Source organism: Lithobates pipiens, unplaced genomic scaffold (genome assembly GCF_037356315.1).
Source record: "Lithobates pipiens isolate NorthernLeopardFrog02 unplaced genomic scaffold, aLitPip1_a1.2 Scaffold_27, whole genome shotgun sequence".
NCBI lineage: Eukaryota > Metazoa > Chordata > Amphibia > Anura > Ranidae > Lithobates > Lithobates pipiens.
The window spans coordinates 36,872,199-36,897,558 of record NW_027507788.1 but is presented as its reverse complement, the minus strand read 5'-3'; the positions used below and the strand labels follow the sequence as shown (position 1 = coordinate 36,897,558).

General features: G+C 47.2%; 1 protein-coding gene across 1 annotated transcript in view; it reads right to left on the bottom strand.

Moving 5' to 3' along the window:
* The window catches only part of LOC143933779 (cell adhesion molecule CEACAM1-like), a 538,186-nt gene that overhangs the window by 268,393 nt on the left and 244,433 nt on the right, over positions 1-25,360 (bottom strand). The window lies entirely within an intron of this gene.

Below are 25,360 nucleotides of genomic sequence, written 5' to 3'. Positions count from 1 at the left end.
ACCCTTTATTAGCTTTGTTGCCCTTCTTTGTACTTGCTCCATTTCCAGTACATCCTTCCTGAGGACTGGTGCCCAGAACTTAACAGCATACGCTAGGTACGGCCGGATTAGAGTCTTGTAGAGCGGGAGAATTATTGTTTTATCTCTGGAATTAATCCCTTTTTTAATGAATGCCAATATTCTGTTTGCTTTGTTAGCAGCAGCTTGGCATTGTATGCCATTGCTGAGCCTATCATCTACTGGGACCCCCAGGTCTTTTCCATTCTAGATTCCCCCAGAGGTTCTCCTCCCAGTGTATAGATTGCATATTTTTGCCACCCAAATGCATTATTTTACATTTTTCTACATTGAACCTCATTTGCCATGTAGTTGCCATCCCATTAATTTGTTCAGATCTTTTTGCAAGGTTTCCACATCCTGCGGAGAAGTTATTGCCCTGCTTAGCTTAGTATCGTCCACAAATACAGAGATTGAACAGAGATTGAACTGTTTACCCCATTCTCCAGGTCGTTTATGAACAAATTAAACAGGATTGGTCCCAGCACAGAACCCTGGGGGACCCCACGACCCACCCCTGACCATTCCGAGTACTCCCCATTTATCACCACCCTCTGAACTCGCCCTTGTAGCCAGTTTTCAATCCATGTACTCGCCCTATGATCCAAGCCAACGGACCTTATTTTGTACAGTAAATGTTTATGGGGAACTGTGTCAAATGCTTTTGCAAAATCCAGATACACCGCATCTACGGGCCTTGCTTTATCTGGATGGCAACTCACCTCCTCATAGAAGGTTTTATTATTATTTTTTATTTATTTTTGCCAACTCAGTGAAATCAATTAATAGCCATAGGACCTATCTCAGCTTAACGCTCAGCGTCCCTTCCATACAATCACATCATTGTGGCAGTTTTTGAAATATACATATTTTTTTTTTTTTACCCCAGGCTTATTAATTTAGCTTATTTACCATACAAACTTTGGTAAACATCTAGAACCCAATCTTTCCCCTCCCACCCTCTATTTCCACTAAATCATCCCCAACCTTCCTCCACCCCCCTCCTCCTGCCTATTCTGTGGACCACCTTTTCTTTATTTTCCCTATTTGTACCTTATTTGTACCTTATTTGTACCCATGTGGGGCCTTATCGCCTCAACCCCTCTGAGATAAGCCATTTCTTCTTAAATTCTTGCCAGCACTTCCATTTCTCCATCGTGTGTTTATTACTCCTCCTTTCCAGACTACCTCTCAAACACTCCATCTTATAGATCTCTTCCATCGTATCCACCCATTCCCACATTGACGGCGCCTCCTTCTCGTGCCATTTTTTGGGTATTCATTTTTTTCCCGCGTTCAACAGGTGTGGGACCACAGATTCCCTATATTGTTTAACCCCAGTTTTTGTCCCGTGAAATAACACTACCCAGGGGTCAGCACTCACAGCCTTATTAGTAATCTCTTTAATATATACTAAGATTTGGTTCCAATACTTTTTTATCTTTGGGCAACCCCACCACAGATGTGTCATCGTTCCCAACTCCTTACATCCGCGCCAACATTTCCTGGCACTATCCAGTTGAAATTTACTGTTCTTTTCTGGGGTGTAGTACCATCTCGTCAAACATTTATAACTCATTTATGCCGTTTTGGAGTCTACAGCCGAACTATGAACTAATTTAAATATTTTTCCTATTGCTGCATTATCTATTTGTGTCCCAAGTTCCCTCTCACATTTTTTGATGAACGCAGGCACCCCCAGCTCTACTCCCTCCAACAGCATTTTATACCATCTCGAAACACTCTTCCTTGGCGTCTTTGATGTACATAGCTGTTCCAAGGGAGTCAACTCTTCCGCCGTTCGAATCCGCGGCGGCAATTTTTTTATGAAGCGGGACCTCCATCCATCAATTACCATCATCTCTGTTTTTTGTGCTATGTGATATGGTGCTATACCTCCCATTCTCATTACATCTTTTAATTGTGCCTCCTCCTTCACCCAATTCCCTCCAATCTCTTGACACCCAGGTAAAAAATATATATTATTTTTTAGTGCTATAAGTGGTGAATTATATTTCCCATTAAAATGCCTATATATCTTGTCCCAAATCCGCAAAGTGTTTCGTGTAATACTATTTCCATCCAAAAATATATTCCTCTTGTGTGGGGGATTCCAAATTTGCTTCCCCAAGCGTGCTCTACATATTACAAGTTCCAGGCTTACCCACCTTTTCTCTGTGTTATCCCTCTTAGTCCATTCACTCACCCTAGACAACACAACTGCTTCATAATAAGTCTGTACGTCTGGAATTGCTAATCCACCCCTATTCTTTGGTTGTCGTAAGGTAGCGAAAGCCACCCTAGCTTTTTTATTTTTCCAAACAAATTTCATTAGGACAGATTTTAGTTTCGACAGATAAACATTGGGCAATGGTAACGGCAGCATCTGAAACCTGTACAAAATTTTTGGGAATATTATCATCTTTAATGAATTTATTCTCCCCAGCCACGATAATGGTCTATAGCTGCATCTCTTGCACTCTGCTTGTATCTCATCTAATAGCGGGATGTAATTAATACGGTACATTTTCTTCTCTGTTTTTGTCAACTTTATGCCCAAATATTTAAGTTCACTCCTCCATGGGAATTTCCATTCCCGCTGCATACTTTGTGCCTCTTTCTTATTAATGTTAATATTCAATATCTCAGATTTCAGCCGATTTATTTTAAAGTTGGATACCTCCCCATACTGATCCAGCAGACTTAATAACTTTGGCATGGATGTCTTAGGGTTATTTATATAGAGTAATATATCGTCCGCAAATGCGGAGTATTTATATTCTTCTTTATCCACTTTTACCCCTTCTATTTCTGGTTTTTCCCTAATTGCCGCTAGGAGAGGTTCTAATGAAAGCACAAACAGCAGGGGTGACAGCGGACACCCCTGTCTTGTACCCCTCTCCATTTCAAAATGTGCTGACTCCTGGCCATTAACTTTTATGCGTGTCTTTGGATGATTGTATAGCACCCTCACCTTCTGTATCATCTTCGGTCCTAACCCCATCCCTTCCATTGTCTGGAACATGAACCCCCAGTCTACTCTGTCGAAGGCCTTCTGTGCGTCCAACGACAGAAGCAGACTGGGGGTTCCACCCTGTAGCATCCGCTGAAGCAAGAGAAGTGTCTTTATTCCATTATCCTTACCCTCCCGGCCCCCTACAAACCCCGTCTGGTCTTGGTGGACCAATGATGTCATGAATTCCCTCATTCGCTCTGCTAATACCTTGGCATATAATTTTGTATCTGTATTTAACAGCGAAATCGGCCTATAACTGGTGCATTGTGATGGATCTTTACCCTCTTTCTGAATTAATGTAATTGTTGCCGTTAGGCCTTCTTTGCTCATTTTATATTCTTCTCCTAGGCCATTCATATATCTGCATAGTTTGGGGACAAGGACTTCTCTAAATATTTTGTAATATGATGTTGTAAATGCATCTGGTCCAGGGGATTTTCCTGGGGCTGATTTTAAAAGCGCTCTCACTATTTCTTCTTCCGATACTGGCCTCTCAAGCATCTCCCTCTCAATGGGGTTTATTTTGGGCAGTGTAATTTTACCTAAAAATTCCCTGATCTTCTTCTCTTTTTCCCTGGCTTTTGCTCCCTGGTTCCTGTCTGCAAATATCCCCTCAAAAAAAAATCCTGAAGGTTTCCGCTATATCCTTGGTAGTAAACACCATATTACCATTTTTATTTTGCATTTTCCCAATAAAGTTTTTCCCTTTTTTCTTTTTTAGCATTCTAGCTAAAAACTTACTTGGCTTATCTCCCCATATATAACGTTCCCTGGCCAAGCCATTGAACACCATCTTGGTTTCTTGTTCTAGTAAGTCCTTCAGCTCAGCCCTTGTAGTTAATAACTTTTTATAAACTAAATCTTTTTGATTCGATCCTTTTTTATGGTCCTGTTCCAATCGACATATCTCTTCCATTAATTTTTTGATCTTTTCGGCTCTCATTTTTTTCCTTTTTGATCCCATTGATATCAATATTCCCCTTATATATGCTTTGTGAGCATCCCACAATGTGTGACCTGCAATTTCCGCTGTATCATTAAATGCAAAGTATTGTTCGATTTCACTCGCAATTTTAATCTTATCTTCCTCCCCTTGCATCAACTCTTCATTCATCCGCCATGACGAGGCATTTCTCCCGACCCTTGAAATGTTCAAGCTTATTTTTACTGGGGCATGGTCCGAGAGGGTCATCACTTCTATACCAGTATCTGTTACATATTCCAACAACCCATGGTCTATAAATATATAATCAATGCGTGAATATATCCTATGTACTGCTGAATAGAAAGAATAGTCGCGGACCTGTGGGTTCATTGCTCTCCATATATCCACCAATTGATTATTATATAACTTTTGTAATATGTTTTTTTGTGCTGCACTTCTCATCCTCTTTACCTCCGATGAACTATCCACTTCTGGGTTGAGGCTGAAATTCATGTCTCCCATCATAATCACGTACCCTTTTTTAAAATTCATAAGTTTATTTAATATCTTGTTTAAAAAAACTGACTGGGTTACTATTAGGGGCATAGATATTTACTAATGTACATTCCAGCTCTTCCAATGTACCCTTTAGGAACAGATATCTTCCCTCTGCATCACACATTTTTTCACTTAAATGGAATCTTGTTCTTTTTGAGAAACCTATCGCTACCCCTCTGCTTCTTGCCGATATTGTGTCACTATAATACCAAACCGGGTAATTATTAGAATATAGTCTTATGTTTGATGCGAGGGAGATATGTGTCTCCTGGAGAGAAATGACGTCAGCCTCATACCGCTTCAATTCTGCTAAAATCTTATGTCTTTTTATCGGGGTGTTCAGGCCCTTGACATTGTAAGACATGAATTTCATGCTGTCTATTTTGCTATTTCCCTTCTATTGACCTATCACTCCCCTGCCCCACACGGGTACTTTCTATCTTAATTACTTTGGTGGTCCACTTCTTCTTTTCTCCCCTATCCCTTCTTCCCCTTATGCCTTCCCTCCCATACCCTAACCCATCCCCCCTCCCCCCTCCCCTCCCCCCTCCCTCACCTCCCACCCTGATCCCCCCTCTCCCACTCCTCCCTCCCCCCATCCCCTGTGACCTATTTTCGGCCCTTGTTTGGTTGATGGTCGTATATATCCCTACCATCTCCCAATCTATTTGTTAAGAGGGCCTGAGGCTCTTTCTGCCTGCGCCTCTCCCGCATCTTCCCCTTAGGCGAGAGGATTTCAATCCAACATCCCCTAGTGCTTCATATCTTTCCTCATCACCTTCCCCTTCTCACCCCCCTCTTCCCCAGATCATCTTCCCCCTCTGCTACGTCAATCCTACTATATCTTCCCTCCAGCCCGGGAGTGCGGGAGGGCATATACCCAATTTTTCGCAGAATCCTTCCAGGTCTTCCGGAAAACTCAACTTCGCCGTTTTACCATCTTTGTCCCCTATTAAACATGCGGGGAAACCCCATCTGTATTTAACATTCTGAGCTCGCATTTCGCCCAACAATGGTTTCAGCAGTCTCTTCCTTGCTAGTGTCTCAAATGCAATGTCTGGGAATATCTGTACTTCTCGACCTTCATATAACAGTGGGGTTTTCTCCCTTAACTTTTTCCATATTGCTGCTTTTTCTTCAAAAAACGTAAACCTTACTATTATGTCCCTAGGTCTTTCCGTATCCCCGAATCTTGCTTTGCCGATTCTGTGGATTCTGTCAATCTTTGGGGGCCCCCTATCTCATTTACCCAACAAGGAGAGAGAATACTATCCATTATTGACCTTAAATCTTCACCTTTTACTTCCAGGACCGAGCGAATCTTTAAATTTTGCCTTCTACTTCGGTTCTCCTGGTCTTCCAGTTTATATAGCGTGTTTCTTTGTATTTGTTGTATTGTTTTTAGTTGTTCTTTAACTTTGCTTAATTCCTGTGCCTGAAAATCTATGCGATTTTCTGTAGCTTCTACTCTCTCTAATAATCCTCCCAGGCATGGGCGTCCGCAGGTAGGGGCAAGGGGGGTCAAGTGCCCCCCCCTGGAATCAGGGATGAGATCTTAAATTCAACACAGTTCCATCCCTATCGGGGTGCGGGCAGCCCACACCCATGTGCAACCCGTCAGTGGGGTGACACCATCAAGGTTCTGCCAAGCCCCCCTATCAGTGTAGCGTGACTGCGGGCTCTTTTCCGTGCTCAGTCCAGCAGAGAACTCGGCAGCGGTGCTATCAGGTTTACCCCGGTCACCCCCTCCTTTCTCCTGTCAGGGAGAAGAGACGACGGCTCTCACCAGGTTCCTCGCCCAGCTTCCTGCCCGCTCTGTTCCTTCCCTATTGGCCATAACTCTTCCTGCCCGCTCTGTTCCTTCCCAATTTGCCATAACTGAGGGACAATCAAAAGAGACTATGAGAGGAGAGAATCATAGGACATGTAGTCCCAAAGATTGGTGGCCCCATTTTCCACAGGGAGGAGGATACAGCTTGATCGAGAGATTGAGAGACTGTAGCCTGAGAAAAAAGCTGAGGGAGAGGGTGCTACAGGAAAAAGAACAAGGATTGTGCTGGGCAGAAGCCAGAGAGAGAGAGCCACGCTGCCCAGCGCCACCAGAGAGAGAACTACACTGCCCCATGCCACCAGAGAGAGCCATGCTGTCCAGCACCACCAGAGAGAGCCATGCTGCCCAGCACCACCAGAGAGAGAAAGACTGAGTCACTGCCAGGGTACATACATGCTACACTACTGACCAGAGTCGCCCCCGTGGCGCGTGAGCGATCTTCCAGCCAGAGGGATCACTGGTGTTGTTTCGCTGGGTCTGTTGGCCATTATCCATTACCTATCCTAGGGATTGTACTAAGTCTGCAGTCTCTGACCATGATAATCTGATACTGACATTGTCGAAAAGGGGCGGCGCATGAGTGACCCTAAAATTATGCCCCCCCTTGAAAAAAGTTCTGCGGACGCCCATGCTCCCAGGTCCTCCCGAAGTCCCCTGATGTCTGTTTTAATTGCGTTCTCTAATTTTAAGAGCATCTCCAACATTTCTCCTTTTGTGGGAGGGTGATCTTCTGTCCTCGATTCTTCCATTTTACTGCTCTCCCATTCGCTATCTGTTATTATGTCCTCTCTGGATTGATGAGCACCACTTCCCTTATGTTTGCCTGATCCCTTCTTGTGTTCTTGCATGGACAGCTGTTTCTTATCTGTTCCAAGCTCTTTGGGGCTTGCTCCTTGTGTCATATACTGTTGAATCGTCGTGTCTAGGCCCTTATCCTTTAAATTCCGTGGGGCCCCGCTTTTCGACGCTTTATTCGCCGCTTTACTCATGTTTCAATCCACGTCGTGCTTATATGGAACCTAGCACTGAGTGACTCTGCCCCTTTAGTCTTGGGTCTTTGACACCAACTTATTCCCTGTTTTTATTTTTTTTTTATTTTTTTTATTTTATGTCCCCCTTCACTATGGATTCCCTGCTGTATGTCTTCAAATACTATGGGGATTCTTATATTATTTCTGGCCCTCACGATAGGCACTTCCCCCTCATGCAACTTTTTCCACCGTGCTGCCTATATATATGTAATAGAAAAAACGATAAAAATAATCCACCATACACTGTTCAATTTACATTGCGTAAACATATCTGTCCAGTGGGGGTACATACATCCAGGGAGGTACTTTGCTTAATTCAGCCCTAAAGTAGAATTGCTTTTGGGTAGGCTGGCGTTACTTTAAATGGGATGCATATGGAGCATGGAAATAAATCCCTTGCTGTGGCTTTTCGCCCGTGCTTGCAGCCTTTCCCAGGGGTAACTTTGAGACAAATCCTCTCATTTAGTCCACCAGGACTGAACTTCCTTTCTTAGCTGATTTACTGCTGCAACCCTGATATATTGTTGTGCAACTTTTCCACCATGCTGCCTTATGTATGTAAAAAAAGAACGGTAAGAATAATCCACCATGCACTGTTCAATCTACATTGCGTATATAAATCTGTCCAATGGGGGTACAGACACCCAGGGAGGTGCTTTGCTTACTTCGGCCCTGAAGTAGAATTGCCTTTGGGTAGGCTGGCGTTGTATGTAATAAAAGAAACGATAAGAATAATCCATCATACACTGTTCAATTTACATTGCGTAAACCTACATATCTATCCAGTGGGGGTACAGACATCCAGGAAAGTGCTTTGTTTAATTCGGCCCTAAAAAGAAAATTGCTTTTGGGTAGGCTGGCGTTGCTCTAAATAGGATGCATATAGGGCTTGAAAATAAATCCCTGATATCTTGTCATACAACTTTTTCCACCATGATGCCTTATGTATGTACTAAAAAGAACAGTAAGAATAATCCACCATACACTGTTCAATCTACATTGCGTAAACATATAAATCTGTCCAATGGGGGTACAGACATCCAGGGAAGTGCTTTGCTTACTTCAGCCCTGAAGTAGAATTGCCTTTGGGTAGGCTGGCGTTACTTTAAGTAGGATGCATATGGGGCATGGAAATAAATCCCTTGCTGTGGCTTTTCGCCCGTGCTTGCAGCCTCTCCCAGGGGTAACTTTTGAGACAAATCCTCTCATTTAACCAGCCCGGAAGCAGAGAAAAGAAAAAGGGGAAACAAAACACAAAACCAAAAGGAGGCCAGTGCGGTCAAATATGCTCCACTTATGCGACATTTCTCTGCAGTTTTCCTGTACCGTTTTCCCTCTCCATTTTCAATATTAACATTAATTTACTTAAGCTCTTATATCGCTGTGTCCACGTTCTTATATATGTGACCTAATCTTCCCGGAGATGTCGCTCTTAGATAAATCCCATACTCCCAGCGATATTATGCATCAACAGCAGAAAAACATCACAGAAAAAAAAGGAAAGCTTCACCAACATGCATGTATGGAACTTCCACTTGCTAGAATATCTAGTCGTCCTCAATTTGCCACTTGCTTTTTGCTACCTCATGTCCCTTAAGTCCCATTACAAACACTTTTTTTTTTGTCACATAAATAGCCCCGCAATACACTGTTACACTGTTACTGTTTGTTTGTTACCGTCCTTTCATCTGCTGTGGCTATCTCCTGATAGTTCTCAGGGCTCCTGCGATCACATGGTGGTTCTCTCCAATACCTTCATCCCCCATAAGAGGGGGGGGGGGGAAGCAAGTGGCGTGGGGGGTCAGCGCCCCGGCGATTTAACCCTCGCACAACCGCCAGCGGCGGGAATAGCAGCGGGATGTTGCGGGATGTTGCTGTGCAGTTTGCCGGTCTATAGCCACAAGGGCTCGCATCTGCTCAGTATGGAGCCTCTCACCTCCCCACTCCGAGCCATGTTCACCTTCCTACACTCGTCGGCGCTCTGCAGTTAGCGCTGGCAGGCCCCTCCCCTCGGATGGACGCTACATCCTCACGTCTCGCACCCGCCCAGCCATCTGTCCTCCTCATAGAAGGTTAATAGATTGGTTTGGCAAGAACGATTCTTCATGAATCCATGCTGATTACTGCTAATGATACTGTTCTCATTACTAAAATCTTGTATATAGTTCCTTATCATCCCCTCCAAGAGTTTATTTCAAAGAATTTTATTTCAGAATGCAGTACTTATACAAAGAACATATATGTTACTTGAGAAACCATTAACAAATATAAAGAGGCTTTCAGAATCTCAAAGGAGTAAGTAGGTAGAGCCACAATGGCCTGCAGATCCGATGCTTTGTGGAAGAGTGGCATTCAGTAATCCCCCTGTGAGCTTGGGACAAGGGTGGGATGAGATCCGAACCCCCAGCACCCCGAAAGGGAGCAAGCTGTGCCGGGCAGACGGATCACACCCCTCCCCGAGCACCCAGTCCCCTCCACCAGGGAAAAGCTTATAATGATACATGAATATCAGACCTTAAGCAACTTGGGTGGTATAAGACCAAACGTAAAACGTTCCAACAATGGCTTTACCTGAGACCTTAGCCATTAACCTTTAGACTGAAGGAAGTTAGGTTGGAGAAGAGGAGAGAAGGAGGAAAAGAGAAGGAAGAAGAGCTCAGAGTGAGCAGAGAGAGGAAAGTAAGAAGAGTATCGCCTAATACTCCGGAAGTAGATTAACTCGGCCGCGAGGAAGGCCCTGAGCAAACTCCCATCTGTTGAGCCCAGGGTTCCCACACCTTTTCAAAATTTTCTGTTGTGTTTAGCAGTATGCTCGAGAGTTTTTCCTGCGCCATTATCCATGATATTTTCCTTTTAGCTGCAGAAAAGGACACTTTCGGTTGTTTCCAAGCTCTGGCTACAGTGAGCTTAGCGCCTAGAAGAATGAAATGAATTAATCCCCTAAGGGGTTTGGTCACTAATGGGATTTGGTCATTCAAGAGGGCAATCGTCGGTGTTCTGGGAATCTGGCCCCCCACCAGCTTGTCAATCAAATTGAAAATATGTTTCCAAAAGGAATTGACTCTTGGGCATTCCCACCATATGTGGGCCATCGTTCCTACATGTTTGCACCCTCTGAAGCAGAGGGGGTCAGCCGTTGGGTAGATTGCGGCCAGTCTAGAAGGGGTGTAGTACCACCTCGAGATTACCTTCAGGCTGGCTTCAGTTAAGGCAGTATTCAGTATGCCTCTAAAGGATTTGAAGGAGGCGGTCTACCATTTATCCAAGTCCCACTGGAATTGGAGGTCAGACTCCCAGGCACACATATATGCTTCTTTAGAGGTCGCGGAGGCAAGAGACAAGTAGATCAAAGAAATACCCCCCGCTGGACCATGGCTTGTCCGCACCATAATTCATAACCTGTAAATTTTGGGGGGAGGGTTGTATCCCTCCCTAGGGATTTAAGGAAGTGTGTGATTTATTGAAACCGGAATCTTTCCGAGTTGGGCATGTCTAGTTTTTTGATACAGTAAGAGTGAGTGGACCTGCTGCCGTGAAGAAATGTACAATTCGGTACAGTCCCTTCTCCAACCACCATTTAAATGCTAAAATCTCTGTCCCTGGGTGGAATTTCGGATTATTAAAGAAGTGAGATAGGGGTCTGCAAGCTGATACCAATATTGGTGAGGTGCGTAGTTTATCCCAGAGGCCGAAGGAGTGGGACAGAGTAGGGGCTAAGATCGGGGGCCTCTCTTTTGGTGGAGTCCATAATAGGAAATCGAGTGTGAATCTTGGGGTAGCTGTGTACCCAATCAGGTTTTTCATACGTGGAATAAATAACGGATAACTGAGCCAACCTAGCTGCGTGGTAGTATTTGCAGAGGTGGGGTAGACCTAGGCCTCCCTGTCTTCTATGAAGGTATAGCATTCTTTGTGGTATTCTGTAGCCTGCTTTACCCCAGGTAAATTTCAGCACTTTGCTTTGGAAATATTTTAAATGGTCTGTCCTTATGGATATGGGTAAAGCTCAAAAGAAGTATAACAACCTAGGGAGTAGGGTCATTTTTATTGACTTAACCCTCCCCAGCCATGACAAGTTATTCCTAGACCAGGAGGTCATGTCTACATCTAGCTTCCTGTACAGAGGGGGGTAATTTGTTGCGTATATAGATTTGATTCTAGGGGTCAGATTGATTAGTACCTAATGGATGAATCATTCCAGGCAAATTTGCTTGGGATTTGGCATAATTTACTTTTAGTACCGATATCTGAGCAAAGTCTTCCAGGGTCTTACATATGTTCAGGAGGGAGGTAATGGGGGAGGTGACAAAGAGGAGAATATTATCTGCGAAGAGGCCGCATTTGTGTGTGTGGGGACCACAAGAGACCCCTTGTATGTTTGGATTGTGGCGAAATGAGATAGCCAAAGTTTCAATCGCTATTGCAAAGATGAGGGGGGATAGAGGGCAACCTTGCCTGGTGCCTCTCTGTATAGGGATGGAGTTGGAGTAACAGCCCTGAAGTCTGATATGGGGTTAGATATAGGGTTAGAGTATAGGGCTTGCATAAGACCCATAAAGCGTGTGCCGAAGCCCCAACGTTCTAAAGTTTCAAAAAAGGTAATGCCACGACACTGAATCAAAGGCCTTGTGTAGATCCAGAGACAGGAACATCCCCTGTTGTCTGGATCCTCCAAGCCAATTCGTTTGAAGAACAGAGACAATATCTATCGCCCGCCTTATCTGATCAGGGCCCTGTCTGCCCGGGATAAACCCTACTTGGTCCTTATGTATGTAAGCGCTAATGAAGGCTGCCAGTCTATCCGCTAAAATTTTTGTGAGGATTTTCAAATCGCTATTAAGGAGATGGGGCGATAGTTGCCTACCTCCTCCGGGTTTTTATCTGGCTTGGGGATTACTGCAATATAGGCTGTGCTAAGCTGGGGATCGAGAGGGCTTCCCTGAGTTTTAAAGTTTAAGAACTTTGTAAGAGGTTGTGTTAGGGTATCGGCAAACGCTTTATAGTATGGGTTCGAGAGCCCATCGGGACCTGGTGCTGAACCTGTTTTCAGATCCTTGATTCCTCCTTGTTTTCCTCCTCAGTGAAAGGAGCTTCCAGCTCTCCTCTGTGGTCTGAGGAGGATGGGGAGAGCATCTAAAATTTTTTGAAGAGAAGCCTCCTTTCTGGATGTATGATAGCTATAGAGATTCGCGTAGAACGACTGAAAGGCGTCCATGATCTTGGATGGATTAGAGGTAGTACCCCATCCAAGAATGTTAATTTTGGGCATCGCGTAGGATCTGGTGCGTTAGCTTAGAGGCCAGCATAGAGCCCAGCTTGTCACCATGGGTGTAACATTTATTCTTGCTCCATTTAATTTGTTTATCTGCTTTGGCTGTTAGGGCCAAGTTGAGTTCTAGCCTAGCTTTATCTAATTGTGCTACCGTGTTGGGGGAGGGATTCATTTTGTGTTCGGCCTTCAGTCGCGCAAACTGACCTTCTAGCCTCTCTATGTCTATCGCCCTTTCTCTCTTTATCTGAGCCAAAATCCGAATTATCTCTCCTCTGATAAAGGACTTGTGGGCTGCCCATAGGGTTACTGCTGATATTCCCTCTACGTTATTGAAAAGGAAGTATTCTTTTAGGGCTTGGTTTAGCTGAGAGACTCTGGCCGGGTCAGAGAGGATAGATTAGTTAAGTCTCCAATGTCTCTGGCTTAGCCTGAGCCCAGAAGTCCGAATGGACATGAGCACCATGGAATGATCTGACAAGACCGTATCCCTAATACATGAATGCACCACTAGATGGATAGAGAGGTTCGGCACCAAAAGGTGATTGATTCGTGAGTAGGCATTATGGGGGTAGGAGAAGTGTGTATAGTCGTGCTTTGTCGGGTTCATTTCTCTCCACACGTCGGACATACCCTGAGCATGGATAAGTTACGCTATTTTTAAGCTCTCAAGCTTAGTTCAAGCTTAGTTGGCCGTGTTAGTTGTGCCGATGGGGGTTTAGTTCTGTCTAGACCTTGATCAAATGCTGTATTAGATTTCCCCCCCGAAGATAACCTTGCCCTCTAGCTTAGGAGTCAGAGTCTGGAATAGCTGTTTAAAGAAGGACGTTTGTCGTTTTAGGGGGTGTAGTAAGATACTAACGAATATAGATGGCCATCAATCGTACCCTTGACTAGAATAAACCTGCCGTCCAGATCTTTTACATCCGATAACCAGGAGAATTTACAGGATTTAGCGAATAAAATAGCCACTCCCTTGGATTTGTTAGCTGCACTAGCTAGATAGAAATTGGGGAAATGTGAGTGGAGAAACTTAGGACTGTACCGACTCGGGAAGTGGGTCTCCTGCAGCATTACTATGTCCAGTTTTGAGGATTTATACGTGTTAAAAAGTTTTCTACGTTTGAGGGGTGAATTGAGACACTAAACATTGTGCATGGCAGCCATGGTTCCAGTGGTGGTGCATATTGCAAAAACTACCGTCCCTTACCTTCGAAGCCTTCTGTTTTCCCCTGACTGTGGAGTAGGAGCTGATACCGACTCCCCTGCTTCTTGAAGGATAGACGTCCCCCCCCCCCCCCCCGGGAGATTCTCTGCAAAAAATGACATAATTAGGCGATGCTCTGGACAGGAAAGCAAGGAGAGATAGAGAGAAAGAAAGAGAAGAGAAAAAGGAGGACCTCCCCACCAAAGGGTACGCAAACCCCAAGGCAGAGATAGAGTCCTCGAGAGCATCTCACGAGCAATTGTGAGATTATACCCACACTTCAAAGACTCCAGGTGTAATACTGTCAATAACGAGGTAAGGAGGCCGAGATGCTGAGAGGGCAATTTCTCCCCTTGCGGCCGAGTGCAGTGCAACCCTGAAGGTGGTACAGGGATGCAGTGCCCACAGTAGCACAGGTTGCCGGGTAGCAGCAGTAGATGGAAATGCTGAGCAGACCAGTCTCTGGAGGCAACTGTGCAAGAAGTCCAAGGCGGGGTCAGGGTCAAGCCGAAGGTCAAACACGGGAGGTCAATCCGGAGGTAAGAGGGATGGATGCTGAACTGGAGGCCAGGAAACGGAAGTCAAGCCAAGCCGAGGTCGGGTGCCGGGAGCAGACAAGGAGTATCAGGGACAAGCCAGAAGTCGGAGCCAGGAAAGTAATCGGAAGCAGGTCAAACAAGCCGGGTCGGTAACAGGAGATCAGGTAGCGGAGATAACAGGCACGGGTACTCAGGAAGAGCTGACGATAAACCAGCAATGTGATGCTGTCAGGTGAACGTTTAAATAGGCACGACGCTTGGGTTACGTCGTGAGCGCGCCACCACGTTCGTACGCCTACGACGTGTAACGTAATGCGTTCGTACTACCCGGCGCACGCGTACTCGATCAGAAGCTCCATCAGGCGTTCGTCTGAGAATCATATTGCGTCCTCGTGGGCGCTGACGCGCGTCGACACGATCGTGTCTCACGAGGTAACTCCTATTTCCCTGACAGTGCCCCCCCCCAAGGGGCAGCCTCCGGATGCCTAAACGAGCCCATTTTTCAGGATGAAGACATCGAAACCTGTGTATGAGTCTAGGTGCATGTACAAAACTTGCAGGTTCCCAAGAATTTTCTTCAGCCGAATACCCCTTCCATTTAATTAGAAATTGGATTGTCCTACCTCTCCGACGACAATCAAGGATAGATTCGACTTCAAATTCGGTTTCATCACCAACCTGGACCGGAGGCGGGGGCACTTCTTCTCTACCTGAAAAAGGACTGGAGATGACACGTTTGAGAAGGGAGACATGGAAAACGGGATGAATTCTGAGAGATTTAGGCAAAGCAAGTTCGAATGCTACAGGGTTAATTACACGTCTAATCTCAAAAGGGCCCAGGAACTTGGGTCCCAACTTCCGAGATGGACATGACAATTTTAAATTCACAGCAGAGAGCCACACTTTATCCCCTATCTTAAAGGCAGGGTTAATTCTCCTTCTCTTATCATAATGTCTCTTGTATTCCTCCTGAGCCTTCTTCATGGTATCCTGGAGCAACTGATAGTTAGTTTGGATGAGGTTTACTCTGTCCTGAACGGCTGGGACCGTAGATTCAGGAATGGTATTGGGTAAGAACGAAGGGTGGAACCCGTAATTTGCCCAAAAGGGTGATTGGTTGGTCGAGGCATGCACTGAGTTGTTGTACGCGAATTCCGCGCAAGGGAGCAGGGAGGCCCAATCATCCTGGGAAAAAGAACAAAAGCATCGCAGATACTGTTCGAGCGTCTGGTTGGTTCTCTCTGTTTGTCCATTACTCTGTGGGTGATAGGCTGAGGATAGACATATTCTAATTGACAACAACTTACAGAGCTCTTTCCAGAACCTGGAGGTGAATTGCACCCCTCTATCTGACACAATGCTGTCGGGTACACCATGTAGGCGGACAACTTCTTTAATGAAGATTCTTGCGGTATCCAAGGCGGAGGGGGTCCCTTTCATAGGCAGAAAGTGCGCCATCTTAGATAGGCGATCCACTACTACCAAGATGGTAGTGTGCTCTTCAGAAGGGGGCAACTCCACAATGAAGTCCAAAGAGATTTCCTTCCACGGTTTTTCTGGGACTGGTAGCGGCCTTAACAGGCCCCAGGGTCTAGTGTTAGACCCCTTGTTTCGTTGGCAGGTTGTACAGGAATCAACGTACTCTTTACAGTCAGATCTTAAGGTAGGCCACCATAAGGACCGCTGCACAAGATCAATCGTCTTCCGCACCCCAAAATGGCCGGCCAGTGGGTGGTCGTGGAAGGTCCTTAGTACGAGTAACCTGGCCTGCTGAGGCACAAAAATTTTGTTCTGGTGCCATAGAAGCCCGTCTTGACTTCTCAAGGAAGAAGCTTCTATGTCAGTACATTGGTTAGAGGCCTGTGCTATCGAAGCCCTTAGGTCCGGTTGCATTAGTAGGAAATTCCGGGGAGACAGAATTGTACTAGGTGTAATCTTCTCTGAGGAGTCTGGGAACATCCGGGACAAGGCATCTGCCTTGCCATTTTTTGATCCTGGACGGTAGGTCACATGAAAATTAAACCTTGAGAAGAATAAAGCCCAGCGGGCTTGTCGAGGTCTCAGACGTCTGGCTGTGCGAAGGTATTCTAAATTTTTATGGTCGGTGAAGACCAGGATGGGGTGAGCGGCACCTTCCAAGAGATACCTCCACTCTTCAAGGGCGGTCTTGATTGCCAAAAGCTCCCGGTCACCTACATCGTAGTTCCTTTCTGGGGGACTCATCTTCCGTGAAAAGAAGGCTACAGGGTGCAATAATGCCTTGGGACCTTGTCGCTGGGATAGAATTGCTCCTGTGGCCACCTCTGAGGCATCGACCTCCAGAACGTAGGGTAAGGCGGGATCTGGATGCTGCAGAATAGGTGCGGTAGTGAAGAGGGTTTTGAGCTGGTCAAAGGCAGATTGTGCTGCTGGAGTCCAGAGAAACTTGATATGCTGACGAGTGGTCTGCGTGATGGGTGCTACTATGGTGGAGAAGTTCCTTATGAACCTCCGGTAGAAATTAGCAAACCCAATGAACCTTTGAACGGCCTTCTTGTCAGAAGGAGCGGGCCAGTCTAGGATGGATTTCACTTTCTGGGGGTCCATGGCGATTCCACCTGTGGAAATGATGAGTCCCAGGAACTGAATAGATTCTTTTTCGAAGTCGCATTTCTCGGCCTTAACGAATAGTCCGTGGGTCCTGAGTATACCTAACACTTTTTTAACATGTGTTCTATGGAGTTCTAGAGTGGTCGAGAAGATCAGAATGTCGTCCAAGTAGGCGACGACGAAGTGGTCCAAGTACTCCCGGAGGATGTCATTAATAAAGTGCTGGAAAGTTGCTGGGGCATTGCATAATCCGAAGGGCATGACCAAGTATTCAAAATGCCCAAATCTTGTTCTGAATGCCGTCTTCCACTCGTCCCCCTTCCGGATACGGACGAGGTTGTAGGCTCCACGTAGGTCAAGCTTAGTAAAAATGCGGGAAGTGTGGAACCTTTGGAAAAGTTCTGGGATGAGCGGAAGTGGGTAGCGGTTTTTGAGGGTGATGTTATTTAGTTCCCTGTAGTCCACGCACGGTCTTAGAGTCTTGTCCTTTTTTTCTACGAAAAAGATGCCCGCACCAGCAGGGGATGAGGAAGGACGGATGAATCCCTTTGCCAGATTCTCATCTATATACTGTCTTAAGGCCTCAAGTTCAGTCTCGGAGAGAGGGAAAATCCGGCCAAAGGGAATGGGTGCTCCCGGCAATAATTCGATGGGGCAGTCATAGGGGCGGTGCGGAGGTAAGATATCCGCCTTCCTCTTGTCGAATACGTCCCTGAACTCTTGGTAAGCTGCTGGTATGTTAGGAGCGGGACTGAGTACGGGTTGGACGGTCAAACAGCTGGACAAGTTCCTAGATTCGGGGTCCAGACAGTGTTGTTGGCAGTAAGCTGAAGTGAAGGCTATTTCTTTCTTGGACCAATCAATCCGAGGATTGTGTGCCTGAAGCCACGGGATTCCTAGGATGATGGGAAACATGGGAGAACATAGGACGTCGAACTTAATAAACTCCCGATGACCTGAATCTGTGGTCGCTAGGATGGGTCTTGTTTCCCTGGTAACATGGCCAGAGCTAGGTAGGGAGCCATCGGCCAGACGGACAGTCAGCTTTTGTTTCTTCAAGAGAAGCGGGAGAGCAAGATTTTTAGCCAGGGTTAAATCCAGAAAGCAGCTGCAGGCCCCAGAGTCCAGTATTGCCAGTAAGCGGATCTCCTGACCTGATACCGTCAATGTGACAGGAAGGGTGATGTGGGTTGAAGCGGGTTTCGTTACCTGGAGATGACATGGAGTGCAGGGGGTTGATTTACTTGGCCTGGTGGGACAGTGGTCAATACGATGTCCTGATTCCCCACAATAGAAGCAGAGATGTGCCTGACGGCGGCGAAGCCTCTCTTCAATGGTCAAGGGAGAGCGGAACAGGCCATTCAGAACAGAGGATGCCACTGGGCAGGCCGGAGGTGGAGCCTGGGTAGGGTTGAAGGTCCCAGTGCGTTCAGACCGGCGTTCACGTAGGCGCCTATCCAGCTGAGTGGTGAGTTGGATGAGTTCCTCAAGTGTTGGGGGGACCTCCAATCTAGCTAGTTCGTCCTTGAGGACCTCGGACAACCCCATCCGGTACTGATATTTTAAAGCTGCCTCATTCCAGCCAACATCTGCAGACCAAGTACGGAACTCTACTGTATAATCCTCTGCAGGCCGCTCACCCTGGCGGAGGGAGTACAAAGTTGCTTCGGCTGTAGTTGTCCGAAAGGGATCATCGTATAGGCGGGCCATAGCTTGAAAAAACTGATCCAAGGTACTAATGGAAGAGCTGTGTTGCTCTAGTAAGCCGTGAGCCCAGGTCTGGGGATCGTCCCTTAGTAGTGAGATGGTAAAACCCACTTTGGTCATTTCAGAAGTAAAGGTCTGAGGCTGCAGGGAGAAGTACAAGTGGCATGAGTTCCTGAAGGACCTAAATTTTCTTCGGTCCCCATGAAAATGTTCTGGTGCAGGGACTCGTGGCTCTGGAGAGGTTGAGACTATAGCGGTAGGACCTTGGCCAGAGAGGATAGATGGCTCAGGAGGGTGCTGCAGGCGTTCCTCCAACCGAAGGTATTTCTCTTGGAGACCCTTAATCGCTGGGGTCAGGGCCATGACTTCCCGTAGGATGACCTCTATCGGGGAGTTGCCTCTGTCGGCCTCTGACATTTTGGCTGGTTTATACTGTCAATAACGAGGTAAGGAGGCCGAGATGCTGAGAGGGCTCCCCTTGCGGCCGAGTGCAGTGCAACCCTGAAGGTGGTACAGGGATGCAGTGCCCACAGTAGCACAGGTTGCCGGGTAGCAGCAGTAGATGGAAATGCTGAGCAGACCAGTCTCTGGAGGCAACTGTGCAAGAAGTCCAAGGCGGGGTCAGGGTCAAGCCGAAGGTCAAACACGGGAGGTCAATCCGGAGGTAAGAGGGATGGATGCTGAACTGGAGGCCAGGAAACGGAAGTCAAGCCAAGCCGAGGTCGGGTGCCGGGAGCAGACAAGGAGTATCAGGGACAAGCCAGAAGTCGGAGCCAGGAAAGTAATCGGAAGCAGGTCAAACAAGCCGGGTCGGTAACAGGAGATCAGGTAGCGGAGATAACAGGCACGGGTACTCAGGAAGAGCTGACGATAAACCAGCAATGTGATGCTGTCAGGTGAACGTTTAAATAGGCACGACGCTTGGGTTACGTCGTGAGCGCGCCACCACGTTCGTACGCCTACGACGTGTAACGTAATGCGTTCGTACTACCCGGCGCACGCGTACTCGATCAGAAGCTCCATCAGGCGTTCGTCTGAGAATCATATTGCGTCCTCGTGGGCGCTGACGCGCGTCGACACGATCGTGTCTCACGAGGTAACTCCTATTTCCCTGACAAATACCCTGGGGATCCTATCCCTCGAAGACCAGCCGGTGTTCAAGGGGTTGGAGGAGGCGCATGGGGACCGCCCCAAACCAGGGCGCCCTATTAGTGCAATCATTTAAGCTCTTTGAGCAACCTGAACAATAAGAGACCGTGACAACGTTGAAGGCCCCATATCCCCTACCCTAAACCCAGGGGAGGGAGGACCCGTCAAGTCAAAAACAGATTGAATGCGAACCCCAACTATATCGTCCATGGTAGGAGAGAAAATTATCCCCTTCCTCTGCCGGATGTTCAAAGTGACCGATCATCCCTTTGGGGTCCAGATGACAAAATGTCTAACGAGATAAGGATTGTCACCGAGTATGGAACTCTAACAACGGGAACTGCTGTTTTTTAAAGTTTCACGGGAGTCCGTGACCAAGGCATAAACCGCAGAAAAAAAGAAAAAAAAGGCATTAAAAAAAAATTGAAAGAGAAAAATAGATGAAGGAGCATTGTGCAGTTGGAGGGCCCTAACAAGCTCTCTGCATGATCTCAAGGAGGGCCTTTGTGCAATGATCTTCGGGTCTTGGACTTGTTCCAGAGAGGATCTTGTGGGCTGTTAGGAGGGGGTCGCTTGTGTTGACCTGTTGATGCAGTTGATGTGTCCATGTCCATCTCCTGAGAAATTATCTTCAAGTGAAGGAGCAACTTTTCACCTGCTGTAAAGCTGGAGAACGCCTGGTTTTGGCCTTTGTAGGAACATTTTACTGCAAAGGGAAAGGCCCATTTGTAGTTAATCTCCTTCTGGGTCAGAGCATTCAATAATGGTTTCAGAGTCCGCCTCCGTTGTATAGTAGAAGGAGAAAGGTCCACGAATATCTGCACAGGGTGACCTTGGCAGATTACTTGTGGCATCGTGCGGGCTTGCTTCATGACTGCTTCCTTGACCGCATAGAAGTGGGGCTTTACAATTATGTCCCTGGGAGATCCGTCTTTTCTGGGGGGATCTAGCGCCCTGTGGGCTCTATCCAGTTCCAGGTGGGATGGCGGTATGTTGGGGATCAGAGATTTCATAAGGTCCTGTGTTGCTGTCTCCACATCCTGGATTGATTCAGGTAGTCCCCTGATCCTGAAGTTATACCTTCGGGGCCTATTTTCAAGGTCATCTATGTGGGAGACAGCCACATCCAGTTGGTCATGGAGGGTATGAATGAGACCAGTATTTTGATGCGACACCGCCGTTGTCTGGTCTAGCTGACTTTCGATGGCGTCCATCCTGGAGCCTATGTTTTGGAGATCAGCCTTAATTTCTCCTGTTATTTTGGCTGCTGTGGATGCAAGGCGGGTTTCCAGGAGAGTAAACAGCTTGAGGTAAAGGTCTGCTGCATTAAATGGATGGTCCGTGCCTATAGCTCCATAAGGAGAGGAGCCTGTGTGGGGACAGTCAGCGGGGCCAGACTGGGAGTAGGCCTGCTCCCTGAGAGTGTGGCTGAGGAGGGATTCCGTGGAGGCCAGAGAGGGGGTGTTTGGTTGCTGGGCTGGGGCCAGGACTTGCCTGTGTTCCGGCGTTGTTTCTGAGGCTGGGGCCTTAGGCTGAGAAGACGCTGTAGCCGCGTCGGCCATCTTGGTATACCTGGGCGGGGTGGAGACGGCGAACTCAGGCCCCAAATTGCGCTTAGCACCCGATCGGTGCATACCGGGAGAATCCTCGGTGTGTCGGGGAGGTAGTGTCCAGTCTGCGGAGCGATGGCAGCTGAATCAGGTGCTGCAGACTCCTTTGGTCTGGAATGGTGCGGAGCACCGAGGTTAAGCGTCCATCTCAGTTCCCCCACGCATGTGCACCCTCCACCAAGAGTTTACATACTATTGGTGCTAGGCTAATTGGTCTGTAATTCCCAGGGATGTACAGGTTTCGAGTTTTCATGAGCTGTAAGCCATAATCATCACAATTATGACAAATCATGGCTTGAACTATCTCATATATATGTTTCACCTTTTAAGTTGCATCAGTGAAATAAATTTAACTTTTGCACGATGTTCAAATTTTTCTAGTATCACCTGTATTTTGGGCCCTTTTTAAATATTGGTTCTACATTGGCTTTTCTCCAATCAGCTGTTACCATTCCAGTCAGTAGACTGTCAGTAAAAATTAGGGACAATGGTCTGCACTGAATTCCGTAAGTACCCTCAGGTGCAAGCCATCTGATCCCGGTGATTTATTAATGTTAGGTTTCCCAGGATCCGAGGGTCCCCTTGTTAAATGGGGCTTTCAGATTCTGATAAGCCCCCCACCTGCAGACCCCCACAACCAATGGCCAGGGTTGTGGGGATGAGGCCCTTGTCCTCATCAACATGGGGACAAGGTGTTTTGGTGGGGACCCAAAACATGTGTCCTGGTACGGTTCAGGAGGGGGGGCGCTCTCTCGCCCCCCCTCTTTTCCTGTGGCCTGCCAGGTTGTGTGCTCGGATAAAGGGTCTGGTATGGATTTTTGGGGGGAACTCCACACCATTTTTTTTTAAATTTGGTGTGGAGTTCCCCTTAAAATCCATACCAGACCTGAAGGGTCTGGTATGGATTTTTGGGAGGAACCCCACGTCATTTTTTTTTAAATTTGATATGGGGTTCCCCTTAATATCCATACCAGACCTGAAGGGCCTGGTAATTGAATTTGGGGGAAACCCCATGTTTTTTTTGTTTTTTTTATCAATGACTTTCAATGACTGTTCTCTGTATTACGGGGAGCTGACAATTCATTATAGCCGAAATGACACTTTGTGCAGGGACAGTTCTAAGCATGGGAAATATGCGCCCCTTTACAGGCATACTATAGACACCCCCCCAGGTACGAAATTTAAAGGAATATTACACTTTTATTGTTTCACTTTATGCATTATTAAAATCACTGCTCCCGAAAAACGTCCCAAACACTTATTAGGACAGTAACTTGCATATAAGCCTTTAAAATTAGCACTTTAGATTTCTCCCATAGACTTGTACAGGGTGTTCGCGGCTTTTCAAATTTGCTGCGAACACCCCAATTTGTTCGCTGCTCGGTGAACAGGTGAACAGGCAGTGTTCGAGTCGAGCATGAGTTTGACTCGACCACGAAGCTCATCCCTATTTACAACTATAGCAGCCTCCACTCTTCTGGGAAAGCTTTCCACAAGACTTTAGAGTGAGCTTGTAATCATTTCTATTCATTCGCCTAAAAGAGCATTTGTAAAGTCATATACTGATTTTGGACTAAAAGATTTGAATTGGTGTTCTAAAAGGTGTTCAGTAGGGCTGAGGTCAGAGCTCTGTCCGGGCCACTCAAGATCCTCCACATCAAACTCATCCAATCATATTTTTATGGAGCTGGCTTTGTGCACTGGAGCACAGTCATGCTAGAACCAAGAAATGACCTTCCCCAAACTGTTCCCTTAAGCCTGGAAGGACAACATTGTCTATAATGTCTTTGCATGCTGTAGCATGAACAATGCTGTTCAATGGAAACAGCTGGACTCAACATTTTGGTTTAGTTTAGAATGGGATGCACGACAAGCTCCTATAGATGTAATAGCAGGGCTCAAGTCCTGCAGGAACGCATGGGAACGGAGTTCCTGTACTTTTTCCACAACAGGAACTCAGTTCCCGTTAGCCATGTCCTGCATATGCCTGAGTAACTGGTTGCTGGGCTGAGCAGCGCCTCCGAGAGAGAGCAGCCAGCCACAGACACCAGACCAGACAGAGCCACACTTATTGCTGGTAAGGATCCAGCCGGTGCCCGCTGCCCAGTCAGTGCCAGACAGTCCCAGGGCCGCCGCCAACTACTCCTGCAACCGCTGTAGCACATTGCCAGCAGTGCAGCCCAACTCTGAGCTGCCAGACTTTTCCAGTTCAACGTCTCCTATCCTGAGCTGAGCCTCCGAGTCCTCCCGCCCACGAGGTCCGCCGAGAGTTTGCCGCCTGCCAGAGTCATTGACAAACTTCCAGGTTAGTGTGTTACACACACTTTTTTAGTTACAGTGAGCATGCTCCCCCTTCATTCTGCTGCTGTGTCCCCCACTCCCCCTCCATTCTGCTGCTGTCCACCACCCCCCTCCGTTCTGCTGTCCCCCACTCCCCTTCCGTTCTGCTGCTGTCTCCCCCACTCCCCCTCTGTTCTGCTGCTGTTTGCCCCACTCCCCCTCCATACTGCTGCTGTCTCCCCCACTCCTCCTCCGTTCTGCTGCTGTACCCCACTCCCCCTCCATTCCGCTGCTTTCTCACCCTTTCCCCCTCGTTCTGCTGCTGTCCCCCACTCTCCCTCTGTTCTGCTGCTGTCTCACCCACTCCCCCTCCGTTCTGCTGCTGTCTCACCCACTCCCCCTCCGTTCTGCTGCTGTCTCACTCACTCCCCCTCTGTTCTGCTGCTGTTCCCCACTCACCCTCCGTTCTGCTGCTTTTTTTTTGTTTTTCTCCAGTATTTGAATACCCAATATTCTAAGGAGGGCTGCAAGACCTTTCTGACACTACCTTCTTTAAACTGTCAGTATCACACTTCGAAGACCGAGACACCAGAGTGCAGGAGAAGTTATATTTTTCTTGCCCCCCCCCTCCCCGTCCATTCTTCTGCTGTCTCCCCCACTTCCCCTCTGTTCTGCTACTGTCCACCACTTCCCCTCCGTTCTGCTGTACACCACTTCCCCTCCGTTCTGCTACTGTCCCCCCCTTCCCCTCTGTTCTTCTGCTGTCTCCCCCACTTCCCCTCTGTTCTGCTACTGTCCCCCACTTCCCCTCTGTTCTGCTACTGTCCCCCACTTCCCCTCTGTTCTTCTGCTGTCTCCCCCACTTCCCCTCTGTTCTGCTACTGTCCACCACTTCCCCTCTGTTCTGCTGTCTCCCCCACTTCCCCTCTGTTCTGCTGTCCCCCTCCGTTCTTGTGGTTATTATTCTGTTAGTTTGACAAGTTAACTTATTTTGTTTTTGTAAACTGGCACTTTACAATAAATGTTGCACCATATTTTCTGTGAAATATATATGCATATGAGCGTATCATTTTTTTTATTTATAAATAAAATAGCCAGGTGTCCAATGACCTTTGGCCATATAGTGTAGCTTTTCCTTATCTGATTGTTGATCTTTTGCAATAACTGCAATTTACAATGTGATGAAACCAGGGCTCGAGTCCTGCGGGAACGCATGGGAACGGCGTTCCCGTACTATTTCCACAACGGGAACGCCGTTCCCATTAGCAGCCGGAGTAGCCTGCTGCTCGTGCGTAGCCCGCCGCTCTTCTGCCGCCCGAGTCAGTGACTGGTTGCTAGGCTAGGGCCGCTCCGCGTCTAGCAACCGGTCACATGACATCGGCCGTACACGTGGGCACGCACTGGAGTCAGTGCGCATGCGCCCTCCAGCGCAGCCAGCGGCAGACACACGCCGCTGGCATACGGACTGTCTCCTCCCTCCCCTCTACCCAGTTCTCTCCCCGAAGACTAGTAAACCAGGTTAGTCACTCAATACTCTGCAATACTCTGCATTACCCTGCAAATACTCTGCATTACCCCGCCAATACTCTGCA